General features: G+C 44.0%; 1 long non-coding RNA gene across 3 annotated transcripts; it reads right to left on the reverse strand.

The window, feature by feature from the left end:
• Window positions 1-12,604: 12,604 nt before the first annotated feature.
• Window positions 12,605-13,895, reverse strand: LOC148378730 (uncharacterized). Of its 3 annotated transcripts, none has more exons than XR_015855676.1 (4): window positions 13,302-13,895; window positions 13,061-13,165; window positions 12,803-12,916; window positions 12,605-12,644 (listed from the first exon to the last, which is right to left on the reverse strand). It is a non-coding gene; the product is annotated as an uncharacterized LOC148378730 (long non-coding RNA). The 3 variants fall into 3 exon arrangements; XR_015855677.1 differs by having other exon boundaries at window positions 12,613-12,916; window positions 13,302-13,372; window positions 13,457-13,537; XR_015855675.1 differs by having other exon boundaries at window positions 12,613-12,916.
• Between the last annotated feature and the right edge of the window lie 290 nt (window positions 13,896-14,185).

Consider the following 14,185-nt stretch of genomic DNA (forward strand, 5'->3'; position numbering starts at 1 on the left):
TTCAGTGCGGGATGGTGTTGTTCAATGCGGGATCATGTTGTTCAGTGCGGGGTGGTGTTGTTCAGTGCAGGATGGTGTTGTTCAGTGCAGGATGGTGTTGTTCAGTGCGGCATGGTGTTGTTCAATGCAGGATTGTGTTGTTCAGTGCAGCATAATGTTGTTCAGTGCAGCATGGTGTTGTTCAGTGCGGCATGGTGTTGTTCAATGCGGCATGGTGTTGTTCAGTGCGGGATGGTGTTGTTCAGTGCGGCATGGTGTTTTTCAGTGCGGCATAATGTTGTTCAGTGCGGCATGGTGTTGTTCAGTGCGGCATGGTGTTGTTCAGTGCAGGATGGTGTTGTTCAGTGCGGCATGGTGTTGTTCAATGCAGGATCGTGTTTTTCAGTGCAGCATAATGTTGTTCAGTGCAGCATGGTGTTGTTCAGTGCGGCATAATGTTGTCCAGTGCGCCATAATGTTATTCAGTGCGGCATGGTGTTTTTTAGTGCGGGATGGTGTTGTTCAGTGCAGGATGGTGTTGTTCAGTGCGGCATGGTGTTGTTCAATGCGGCATGGTGTTGTTCAGTGCGGGATGGTGTTGTTCAGTGCGGCATGGTGTTGTTCAGTGCGGCATAATGTTGTTCAGTGCGGCATGGTGTTGTTCAGTGCGGCATGGTGTTGTTCAGTGCGGCATGGTGTTGTTCAGTGCGGCATGGTGTTGTTCAGTGCGGAATGGTGTTGTTCAGTGCGGCATGGTGTTGTTCAGTGCGGGATGGTGTTGTTCAATGCGGGATCATGTTGTTCAGTGCGGGATGGTGTTGTTCAGTGCAGGATGGTGTTGTTCAGTGCAGGATGGTGTTGTTCAGTGCGGCATGGTGTTGTTCAATGCAGGATCGTGTTGTTCAGTGCAGCATAATGTTGTTCAGTGCAGCATGGTGTTGTTCAGTGCGGCATGGTGTTGTTCAATGCGGCATGGTGTTGTTCAGTGCGGGATGGTGTTGTTCAGTGCGGCATGGTGTTTTTCAGTGCGGCATAATGTTGTTCAGTGCGGCATGGTGTTGTTCAGTGCGGCATGGTGTTGTTCAGTGCAGGATGGTGTTGTTCAGTGCGGCATGGTGTTGTCCAATGCAGGATCGTGTTGTTCAGTGCAGCATAATGTTGTTCAGTGCAGCATGGTGTTGTTCAGTGCGGCATGGTGTTGTTCAATGCGGCATGGTGTTGTTCACTGCGGGATGGTGTTGTTCAATGCGGGATCGTGTTGTTCAGTGCGGCATAATGTTGTTCAGTGCAGCATGGTGTTGTTCAGTGCGGCATGGTGTTGTTCAGTGCGACATAATGTTGTTTAGTGCGGCATAATGTTGTTCAGTGCGGCATAATGTTGTTCAGTGCGGCATGGTGTTGTTCAGTGCGGCATGGTGTTGTTCAGTGCGGCATGGTGTTGTTCAGTGCAGGATGGTGTTGTTCAGTGCGGCATGGTGTTGTTTAATGCGGCATGGTGTTGTTCAGTGCGGGATGGTGTTGTTCAGTGCAGGATGGTGTTGTTCAGTGCGGCATGGTGTTGTTCAGTGCGGCATAATGTTGTTCAGTGCGGCATAATGTTGTTCAGTGCGGCATAATGTTGTTCAGTGCGGCATAATGTTGTTCAGTGCGGGATGGTGTTGTTCATTGCGGCATGGTGTTGTTCAGTGCGGCATGGTGTTGTTCAGTGCGGCATGGTGTTGTTCAGTGCGGGATGGTGTTGTTCAGTGCAGGATGGTGTTGTTCAGTGCGGCATGGTGTTGTTCAGTGCGGCATGGTGTTGTTCATTTCGGCATAATGTTGTTCAGTGCGGCATAATGTTGTTTAGTGCGGCATGGTGTTGTTCAGTGCGGGATGGTGTTGTTCAGTGCGTTATAATGTTGTTCAGTGCGGCATGGTGTTGTTCAGTGCGGCATGGTGTTGTTCAGTGCGGCATGGTGTTGTTCAGTGCGGCATAATGTTGTTCAGTGCGGCATAATGTTGTTCAGTGCGGCATGGTGTTGTTCAGTGCGGGATGGTGTTGTTCAGTGCGGGATGGTGTTGTTCAGTGCGGCATGGTGTTCAATGCGGAATGGTGTTGTTCAGTGCAGGATGGTGTTGTTCAGTGCGGCATGGTGTTGTTCAGTGCGGCATAATGTTGTTCAGTGCGGCATGGTGTTGTTCAGTGCGGCATGGTGTTGTTCAGTGCGGCATGGTGTTGTTCAGTGCGGCATAATGTTGTTCAGTGCGGCATGGTGTTGTTCAGTGCGGCATGGTGTTGTTCAGTGCGGCATAATGTTCAGTGCGGCATAATGTTGTTCAGTGCGGCATGGTGTTGTTCAGTGCGGGATGGTGTTGTTCAGTGCAGGATGGTGTTGTTCAGTGCGGCATGGTGTTCAGTGCGGGATGGTGTCTTTCAGTGCGGCATGGTGTCGTTCAGTGCGGCATGGTGTCTTTCAGTGCGGCATGGTGTCGTTCAGTGAGGCATGGTGTTGTTCAGTGCGGCATGGTGTTGTTTAGTGCGGCATGGTGTTGTTCAGTGCGGGATGGTGTTGTTCAGTGTGGCATGGTGTTCAGTGCGGCATGGTGTTGTTCAGTGCGGTATCGTGTTGTTCAGTGCGGTATCGTGTTTCTCAGTGCGGTATCGTGTTGTTCAGTGCAGTATCGTTGTGTTGTTCGTATTGTGTTTAACACTTAGCCTCTAACACTTAGCCTCTAACACTTAGCCTCTAGCATCTAGAAGGTAAATAAATAGGAAGGAAGGACTCACCGGTGACGTCTTCGCCCACGTCCAAGCGTTGTACTTTGTATTTTCATCCTTCTGACAGTGGAAAACATAGCCAACAAACACCGTGGAACCTAAACGAATGAAAGAAAACTATCATTTGGCCACAACCAACATTCACAGATACAACACAATGTGACGTGCGGGGTTGAGGTTAAAGGTTGAGTGAAGGGCCCTCGTTTTAAACTACTTTTTTGAAAAGGATTGGGAACAAGTAAGACGTATTTAATTTATTTAATGGGAAGTAGTAAGAGCTATTGAATTTAATCTATGTATTATATTCTATTGTATTGTATTCTGTTGTATTCTTTTGGATTGTATTCACACTAACCCCACTAAAACTTCAGCCCACAAAAACTCGCCTCTGGCGCCTAGCCTCTGGCACTTAGCCTCTAACACTTAGCCTTTAACACTTAGCCTTTAACACTTAGCCTTTAACACTTAGCCTAGAAGGTGAATAAATAGGGTTAAAGGTTGAGTGAAGGGACCTCGTTTTAAACTACTTTTTTGTAAAGGAGTGGGAACAAGTAAGACGTATTTAATTTATTTAATGGGAAGTAGTAAGACTTATTAAATTTATTTAATCTACTTTTCTTCCCAGGCAAAATTTGATGTGCTGCAATTCCAAATTTCCAAAGTGAATGAAGGAATGAAGTCCTTTAAATTATGATTTTGTATAAATACTAGGCATTAACACAAAATCGACGGCACAAAATGGGCAGACTTTACTTGTTTGAAAAGGACTGGTTACAAGACAGACTTTTTTAATTTATTTAATGGGAAGAAGACTTATTTAGTTTAATTGATCTATTTTTGTTCCCTGGCAAAATTCGATTTGCTGCAATTCCAAATTTCCAAAGTGAATGAAGGAAAGAAGTCGTTTAAATTATGATTTTGTTTAAATACTAGGCATAGACACAAAATCTACGGCACAAAATGGGCAGACTTTACTTGTTTGAAGAGGACTGGTTACAAGACAGACTTTTCTGATTTATTTAATGGGAAGAAGACTTATTTAGTTTATTTAATCTATTTTTGTTCCCTGGCAAAATTGGATTTGCTGAAATTGTATTTTGCCAAATCTTGCCTTGAGACCTGATAGGAAGTATTAAACGCTTAGTTAAATCAATACAAGTTGGTAATAAGAGCGAGTAATGTTGGTTGAACCGATGAATGAAGGTTGAAAGCAATTTAAATTATGACTTTGTATAAATACTAGATATTAACAGAACATCTACTGCGCGAAATGGGCAGAGTTTACTTGTTTGAGAAGGAGTGGCTTATTCAAAACTAAGATTTATTTAATCTGTTTGTTCCCAGGCAAAATTGGATGTGATGCAATTCCAAATTTCACCACATGATGGTGCCCAATTTTGACTTCATAGGACATATTAAACACTTAGCTTGTTATTATGTTCAAGGTAATCAGATTTGTTTATTATTCTAATGGCCTCTTCAAAACTATTCTGGATTACTACTTTGGATCTATTCTACATTACTTGGCAACAACATACTCTGTAACAGATTAGGCAGTATAATCATATCTGTTAACTTGAGAGTGCCCACACTCAATCTACTTATCGTGATGTGTTAAATCAATTACTGTTAGACATTATTTGTCTGATAATCTACCAAATCTTTGAATTGAAGAATTTGTGATTTAATTAATAGCTTGTTGTTATGTTAAGGGTAATCAGACTTGTATATAATTCTAATGGCCTTCTTTTGAAAACTATTCTGAATTACAACTTTGGATCTTATATTACTTTGCAACAATCTACTCCGTGACAGATTAGGCAGTATAATCACATATGTTAACTTCAGTGCCCACACTGTATTTATTTATGGTTATTTGTTAAATCAAGTACTGTTAGACATGAAATAGGAAGTGTTTAACATAAATGTTATGGCTACTCACCATTGTAGCTCGCTCCTGGTCAATGATACGAGCCTCTTCTTGCAGTGGAAAACTTGCAGCCAACAAACACCGTGGAACCTAAAGGAATGAAATTAAACATTAACATTTCGCCTCGACCAATTTTCACACGTACAACGCAACGCGGCTACACTTCTGCTATTACAAACGTAAATCTCCTTAAACACAATGAGTGTTACTTACCGTGTACGCTCTAGACGGTCCAGTTGCAAGCAGAAAATAAAGATATTTCTGTTGATAATCGTCGCTGCTCAGTGGCTCACGGCCATCGCGCCAACAGATTTGAATTTTGGCGGAGGTTCGGGCAATTACGTCATATCCACGGCACATGACTGCGACGTAATACCCGCTTATCTGAAACGGCAGTTAAAAGTAGAGTTACATCAAGTTTTCTTGGAACCTAAACGAATGAAAGAAAACTATCATTTGGCCACAACCAACATTCACAGATACAACACAACGTGCGGGGTTGGGGTTAAAGATTGAGTGAAGGGCCCTCGTTTTAAACTACTGTTTTGAAAAGGAGTGGGAACAAGTAAGACGTATTTAATTTATTTAATGGGAAGTAGTAAGACTTATTAAATTTATTTAATCTACTTTTCTTCCCAGGCAAAATTTGATGTGCTGCAATTCCAAATTTCCAAAGTGAATGAAGGAATGAAGTCCTTTAAATTATGATTTTGTATAAATACTAGGCATTAACACAAAATCGACGGCACAAAATGGGCAGACTTTACTTGTTTGAAAAGGACTGGTTACAAGACAGACTTTTTTAATTTATTTAATGGGAAGAAGACTTATTTAGTTTAATTGATCTATTTTTGTTCCCTGCCAAAATTCGATTTGCTGCAATTCCAAATTTCCAAAGTGAATGAAGGAAAGAAGTCGTTTAAATTATGATTTTGTTTAAATACTAGGCATAGACACAAAATCTACGGCACAAAATGGGCAGACTTTACTTGTTTGAAGAGGACTGGTTACAAGACAGACTTTTCTGATTTATTTAATGGGAAGAGGACTTATTTAGTTTATTTAATCTATTTTTGTTCCCTGGCAAAATTGGATTTGCTGAAATTGTATTTTGCCAAATCTCGATTTGAGACCTGATAGGAAGTATTAAACGCTTAGTTAAATCAATACAAGTTGGTAATAAGAGCGAGTAATGTTGGTTGAACCGATGAATGAAGGTTGAAAGCAATTTAAATTATGACTTTGTATAAATACTAGATATTAACAGAACATCTACTGCGCAAAATGGGCAGAGTTTACTTGTTTGAGAAGGAGTGGCTTATTCAAAACTAAGATTTATGTAATCTGTTTGTTCCCAGGCAAAATTGGATGTGATGCAATTCCAAATTTCACCACATGATGGTGCCCAATTTTGACTTCATAGGACATATTAAACACTTAGCTTGTTATTATGTTCAAGGTAATCAGATTTGTTTATCATTCTAATGGCCTCTTCAAAACTATTCTGGATTACTACTTTGGATCTATTCTACATTACTTGGCAACAACATACTCTGTAACAGATTAGGCAGTATAATCACATATGTTAACTTGAGAGTGCCCACACTCAATCTACTTATCGTGATGTGTTAAATCAATTACTGTTAGACATTATTTGTCTGATAATCTACCAAATCTTTGAATTGAAGAATTTGTGATTTAATTAATAGCTTGTTCAGGGTAATCAGACTTGTATATAATTCTAATGGCCTTCTTTTGAAAACTATTCTGAATTACAACTTTGGATCTTATATTACTTTGCAACAATCTACTCCGTGACAGATTAGGCAGTATAATCACATATGTTAACTTCAGTGCCCACACTGTATTTATTTATGGTTATTTGTTAAATCAAGTACTGTTAGACATGAAATAGGAAGTGTTTAACATAAATGTTATGGCTACTCACCATTGTAGCTCGCTCCTGGTCAATGATACGAGCCTCTTCTTGCAGTGGAAAACTTGCAGCCAACAAACACCGTGGAACCTAAAGGAATGAAATTAAACATTAACATTTCGCCTCGACCAATTTTCACACGTACAACGCAACGCGGCTACACTTCTGCTATTACAAACGTAAATCTCCTTAAACACAATGAGTGTTACTTACCGTGTACGCTCTAGACGGTCCAGTTGCAAGCAGAAAATAAAGATATTTCTGTTGATAATCGTCGCTGCTCAGTGGCTCACGGCCATCGCGCCAACAGATTTGAATTTTGGCGGAGGTTCGGGCAATTACGTCATATCCGCGGCATTTGACTGCGTCGTAATACCCGCTTATCTGAAACGGCAGTTAAAAGTAGAGTTACATCAAGTTTTCTTGGAACCTAAACGAATGAAAGAAAACTATCATTTGGCCACAACCAACATTCACAGATACAACACAACGTGCGGGGTTGAGGTTAAAGATTGAGTGAAGGGCCCTCGTTTTAAACTACTGTTTTGAAAAGGAGTGGGAACAAGTAAGACGTATTTAATTTATTTAATGGGAAGTAGTAAGACTTATTAAATTTATTTAATCTACTTTTCTTCCCAGGCAAAATTTGATGTGCTGCAATTCCAAATTTCCAAAGTGAATGAAGGAATGAAGTCCTTTAAATTATGATTTTGTATAAATACTAGGCATTAACACAAAATCGACGGCACAAAATGGGCAGACTTTACTTGTTTGAAAAGGACTGGTTACAAGACAGACTTTTTTAATTTATTTAATGGGAAGAAGACTTATTTAGTTTAATTGATCTATTTTTGTTCCCTGCCAAAATTCGATTTGCTGCAATTCCAAATTTCCAAAGTGAATGAAGGAAAGAAGTCGTTTAAATTATGATTTTGTTTAAATACTAGGCATAGACACAAAATCTACGGCACAAAATGGGCAGACTTTACTTGTTTGAAGAGGACTGGTTACAAGACAGACTTTTCTGATTTATTTAATGGGAAGAGGACTTATTTAGTTTATTTAATCTATTTTTGTTCCCTGGCAAAATTGGATTTGCTGAAATTGTATTTTGCCAAATCTCGATTTGAGACCTGATAGGAAGTATTAAACGCTTATTTAAATCAATACAAGTTGGTAATAAGAGCGAGTAATGTTGGTTGAACCGATGAATGAAGGTTGAAAGCAATTTAAATTATGACTTTGTATAAATACTAGATATTAACAGAACATCTACTGCGCAAAATGGGCAGAGTTTACTTGTTTGAGAAGGAGTGGCTTATTCAAAACTAAGATTTATGTAATGTGTTTGTTCCCAGGCAAAATTGGATGTGATGCAATTCCAAATTTCACCACATGATGGTGCCCAATTTTGACTTCATAGGACATATTAAACACTTAGCTTGTTATTATGTTCAAGGTAATCAGATTTGTTTATTATTCTAATGGCCTCTTCAAAACTATTCTGGATTACTACTTTGGATCTATTCTACATTACTTGGCAACAACATACTCTGTAACAGATTAGGCAGTATAATCACATATGTTAACTTGAGAGTGCCCACACTCAATCTACTTATCGTGATGTGTTAAATCAATTACTGTTAGACATTATTTGTCTGATAATCTACCAAATCTTTGGATTGAAGAATTTGTGATTTAATTAATAGCTTGTTCAGGGTAATCAGACTTGTATATAATTCTAATGGCCTTCTTTTGAAAACTATTCTGAATTACAACTTTGGATCTTATATTACTTTGCAACAATCTACTCGGTGACAGATTAGGCAGTATAATCACATATGTTAACTTCAGTGCCCACACTGTATTTATTTATGGTTATTTGTTAAATCAAGTACTGTTAGACATGAAATAGGAAGTGTTTAACATAAATGTTATGGCTACTCACCATTGTAGCTCGCTCCTGGTCAATGATATGAGCCTCTTCTTGCAGTGGAAAACTTGCAGCCAACAAACACCGTGGAACCTAAAGGAATGAAATTAAACATTAACATTTCGCCCGGACCAACATTCACACGTACAACGCAACGCGGCTACACTTCTGCTATTACAAACGTAAATCTCCTTAAACACAACGAGTGTTACTTACCGTGTACGCTCTAGGCAAAATTGGATGTGATGCAATTCCAAATCTATCTGAAACGGCAGTTAAAAGTAGAGTTACATCAAGTTTTCTTTTTTAATCAACACAATCATTTACAACCGTTGACCAGAAAGAATCGTCGAAATTCGACGTCCCCCACAAACGCCACGCTCACTCGCTTTTCAGGGCAACAAAAGTACTTCTTTTTAAAAACGATGAGTTGTACTTACCGTGTACGCTCTGGACGGTCCAGTTGCAAGCAGAAAATAAAAATATTTCTCTTGTTAGTCGTTTGTTACCATCCGCTGTGTCTTTGTCAACATCGCCGCCATTTTCCTACTTCCTGCTGCGAGCCACGCCCACGGATTTAAATTTGGGCGGAAGCTCTTTCCATTGGCGTCGTTTTCGCGTATAGCAAATCCGATTGGTTGGGAAGGGGGCACGGTTATGCAGCCGAGGGGTCCTGTGATCGGTGGGATGTAAAGTAGGCGTCGACGTCACGTCCGCGTCACGTGACCACGACGTGGCAGACGTCATATAGCAACCGCTGTTTTGTTTAGTAGACTTACAGTTGTTATGCATTGACATAATGGCGCACACACCAAATAGATTTAAATAAATTAAATAATTCTTCTGCCCACTCTCTTTTAAACAAGTTAACTCTCCCCGCGGATTTGAATTCCGGCGAAAGTTACGCCCATCGACGTCACGTATGTCACGTGACCACGACGTGGCAGATGTCATATAGCAACCGCTGTTTTGTTTAGTAGATTTACAGTTGTTATGCATTGGCATAATGGTGTGCACTCAAAATAGATTTAAATAAATTAAATATTTCTTCTGCCTACTCCCTTTTAAACAAGTTAACTCTGCCCACGTCCATTGACGTCTTGTCTGCGTCACGTGACCACGACGTAGCGACGTCATATAGTAACCGCTGTTTTGACCAGTAGACTTAGTTATTATGCGTTGACATAATGGCGCACTGGTTAGCATGGCCACCTCTTAAGCATGATGATGCGGGTTCGACGCCTGATCAATGTTAGCATGGAGTGAGCTGAAGTGCATGGCGCTGAAGATTTGAATCTTTGAAATGCGCTGAGGTCTGACATATCAGGCAGAATGGTTTGCCATCACGTTCAACAAAAAATAGAAACTTTCCCACTCTGATTAAAACGTCCTGTGTTCATCTACGTATTTTCGTTTTGCTGTGCATCTTTTCCCTGCCATTTCGAGAGCCCAATTGACACTCATAGTTTAAAGAAATGTGTTTGCCCATCCTACTTTGTGGAATTTCACCACATGCGCTTTTGACCAAAATACCAAATTGAACTCAAGTGAAGCCAACACGCACAACCCCCCCCCCCCCCCCCCCCACACACACACACACACACACAAATGTTGATATGAACATAAAAGAGCCGCATGCGGTTCGGGAGTTGCGGCTTGGCCAAACCTGTACTATACAACTTTATTTGTATAAAATTTTCACAACAGCTGTCACACAAACAAAGCGGGAAAAACCGAAGACGTGCGTGTTCCGCCCACGCTGGATTTATTTGCACCTTTGAAAAGACACCGTATTGCCGCAGATGTGGCAAAGAGTACTTTTGGGCATCTGAGACGGAAGGATGTCCAAAGCATCACGTCACCTGCTCTGGTAGGCATGGTGGTGGGACGTTGAGGTCAACCGCTTTGGGGTTGGCTGACTCTTTGATCGCAGGATGCCACACACTTGAAGACAGAAGCAGAAAAGCAGAGCTAAATGCAAAATGTACTCACCGGTGACTCCAATTTTTTTCCCCCCTGAAGAAACAGCTGGACGGGTGGCCCCGGCTGGCCAGTGGGACTCTTGTTATTCTGACCCTTTTTAGTGCGCGTTTGGGGCAACAACCGTTTTTTGTGGCGCTCTCTTCTGGTTCAAAAGTGCCCTGCATGTGAATTTGCTTTTCCTGCCTTCTGATTGGATGAGCGCCGGTGTGACGCGGTGCCTCTGTCACCGTGGCGGGGGGTATACGTTGGCATCGGAGCGTCTGCCAACGTCTGAGACCGGCTGGCAGTGTATCGGAGGTGTCGAGTGCGGTGCCGCTGGAGCTCACTCACCAGCTGGTGTTAGGGCCACAGAATGAAGGCCAAGGAGAAGAATAGAAAGAGAAACAGAAACTTCTCCTCCAATTGTTTGATTTGTCTCTTCTGAGCTTCGATGAATTCTTTCAGCTCTTTGTTCCTCTAGGACGGACAAATGGAAAGTGGCATTCAAAAGCCAGTAAGCGTGCAAGTAAGTGCCGGGCTGGCTTTGGGCCCTTACCTGTTGCGCGCTGTGCAGCAGATCCATTCTCTCTTGGAGGATGCAAGCGTCGCGCTCCCTCAACTCGCACATCAGGGCTCGCTTCCATTGGTCCACGGCGCTCCTAAGCTCTTCTCTCTGATCCGCCGTCAGCACGTCATTCACGCCAGCGTGGCTGGCTTTTTCGCCGTCCGTGGCGGGGCAGTCCCGCTGCGGTAGCGCCTCGTACAACATGGCCTCCAGCTCCAGGATCCTCTGGGCCGCAATCCTCGTCCATCAGTGGTCCGGCGGGAGATTTGAGGGCGGCTTACCTTATGAGCCTGGTCCATGGAACACTTCCTGAAGTCCAACTCTTCATCCAGGTAGCCCTTCTGCTTGCAGAACATATCCTAGCACAGCTCAAGGTCAGAATTGTTGGGGCACATTGCCGGAGTTCCCCTTGGCTGATGTCGCGTGTCTGTCTACCTTCTCACTTTCAATGTCCAACATCTTCTGTTGAAGTGCTGACTTGGTCACTTTGATGTATTCTAACCACTGAGGAAAGGCTGCTGTCACATAAGCAGAATGCGAGAGCGTGCGTGGACGTGCGCGTTACCTTCTCGGCTAGGGTGAGAAGGGTCCTGGCGTGAATCACGACCACCTGCTCCTCGTTGGTGAGATTCTGCAAGAGCCCAAAGGCACAGCGTCAACAAGCTTCTTTCAGCGCAAAGCCTTCCAAAAGTCACATTTGAGCCGCCGAGTCTCGTGGAGTGCGAACATAAGGAGTTCGACATACACTTACGGCGTTATAGCCCAGGATGTCCAGCTTCTTCATCAGATCACTGATGACGATGTCCGGGGGAAAGGCGCAAGGAGCAATGTAAGGTGTTCTGGGACCTCGGGTTAAGGTTAGGGTTGCGAGGGACGCCTTACGTACGCTCACGCCCTCGGCCTCGCAGTAGATCTGCAAAGGGCTGAGGCCGTCTGGGAAACGGACTTGCAGAAACTTCAAGACGGGGGAGCGCCACTCCCTCTCCTGAAAGGCAGAGGCATGCATCCGTCCGTCCGTCCGTCCGTCCGTCCGTCACATCTCTGGCCTCAACACGCTTGTGCGAGTCTTCCCACCTCCAGCTCCAGGATGCGGAACTCAAGCAGTTCGTTTTGGTCTCGGATATCCTGGATGTGCTCTTTCAGACGCGCTTCTTCCGCCTCCATCCGCCTGACCTGAAAAGACAGTCAGACCTCATCTGCGGGGCTTCCCGACAGGTGTGACGCCAAGCGACTCCGCCCAGCGCCTTTCTTTCCGTCACCTTTTCGGCCAACTGCTGATTGCTCTGACGCAGCAGCTGCTTCTCCTCCACCCACTTGACATTCTAGAAGAGACAAACGCGTGGACAGCTTTGGAATGTTGTGTCATTTTCATCCACAAATTCTTTGGTTGACTGGAAAATGACATTTGCTTTTCTCCGCATTTTCCCAGCCACGTTCGGGGGGGGGGGGGGGGGGGTTGGTCCAGTAATGCCAGACGGATGAGTGACTGAAGAATGTAGCTATTTTGTCTGAGAAAAAGGTGTGCTCATTGATGAGCTTACCTGTCCTTGTTGCTTCAGCGCTGACTCCAGATCTGCTACTCTGCTTTGATAGTGACCCATTTCTACCATCAGCTTTTCTCTGGTCTGAAAGGAGGAGGAGGGAGGCTCCTCCTCCTCCTTTCAGACCAGAGAACACCCGAGGCTGGGTGAGAACGGGGAGGCTGCGACCCGGCCGGGGGTTGCGGGAAGGGGCGCCACCTTGATCTCCTTCTCGGCGTCGTAGTCCCCTTTCGCTGGTCTGGGCTAGCAGAGCGTAGGCTCGTTGCAGCGCTTGATATTCTTGCGTCAGCTGGCGGTAGCGAAGCTCCGCCTCTTCATGCACACACCAATGCAACACAGCACTAGTACCAGAATCAGTCAGACCGGCGACAAAGCACCCGCGACGCAAAGACGAGTCCGATTCCAGGCTGAAGAGGAATGTTTGGTGCCAATACGCTGGCAGAAATGGCGGGCTACCTCTTCGGGTTCCGTGTCGGGGGTTCTGTCGGTGTGAAAAGACAAGGACGATCCGTCCGAGTCCACCAACACGTCTTCGTCGTAGCCGTAAAATGTTTCGATGACCTGCGGGCGCGGAAGCAAACATCTCTCTGAACAAACTGAAGCGACACCTCACGATGAATCGACGAGAGGAACGATAGCGAGAAAAAGGCCATTTCATCTTGCGCAACACCAAGCAGCCGCAAACAAACAGACTCACCTTGCAGGACCTCACGCTTTGTTCCTCCTCAGAGATTCTCGACGTCGGTATCGTAGCAGCAAATCTCTCTCCTGTCGACACAAATAATCCGCCTTTGAGATTCTTTGGATGCAAAGGGAACGAACGGCTCCGGCGCAGAAACAAACGCGACTCACAATGACATTTCTGACATGAGCTCCTGTCTCCAGAGCCTGAAAAACACGTCACCGGCGATGATTGGAGGGACGCTCGTCTTTTCCAAAAGTGACAACTACAGGGTGTGTCAGGGTTTTCCAGATTATCTTTATCGTATCATTGTGTTGCTTTGACTTTGACTGCGACCTGTAATAAATAATATTATTTATCCCTTATTTATCCCTATCGCTTATCCCTTCCTACACAAAGTCGTAAAACACCCCTTGCTATGTTTTGACTAGAGGTCAAGGGCTTCCTCTATTCAATCCACTCTTACACCCACCCTGTTTCTCTTAATTAAAATGCTCGTGCAGGAGCCGAGAGTCAGACTTCATTCGTACAACGGATGGACTCTCCACCTGCAGGTGTCCAAAAGAACTTACTTGTCTCCCGTGTGGTTCTTGCAAAATAAGTTGGAGCGAGCGCAACTCTAACAGGGTGCATTTTGCCACTAGCTGCCTACGGACAATGACGTCGCGCTCGCGGCTCATGGTTGACGGGCTGAGCAGCCGGGCAAGTCCGTCGTTTTCAGCGCACAGCGAGTGGCAAAGGCGCTGACAAAACGGGAGCTTTGAGCTGCTGAAAACGGCAAAACAAGTCTAAAGCGTGTTCAAACGCGTGCGCACAATGCTCCTGCTTGAAAGGTCGGAATTTAAGGGGCCAATTTTTTGGATGGCGGCCGCCGGCCAAGCTTTGGACGGAAAAGGTTT

The sequence above is a fragment of the Syngnathus floridae genome, unplaced genomic scaffold (assembly GCF_059516105.1).
Source record: "Syngnathus floridae isolate MCC-2025c unplaced genomic scaffold, RoL_Sflo_1.0 HiC_scaffold_29, whole genome shotgun sequence".
Lineage (NCBI taxonomy): Eukaryota > Metazoa > Chordata > Actinopteri > Syngnathiformes > Syngnathidae > Syngnathus > Syngnathus floridae.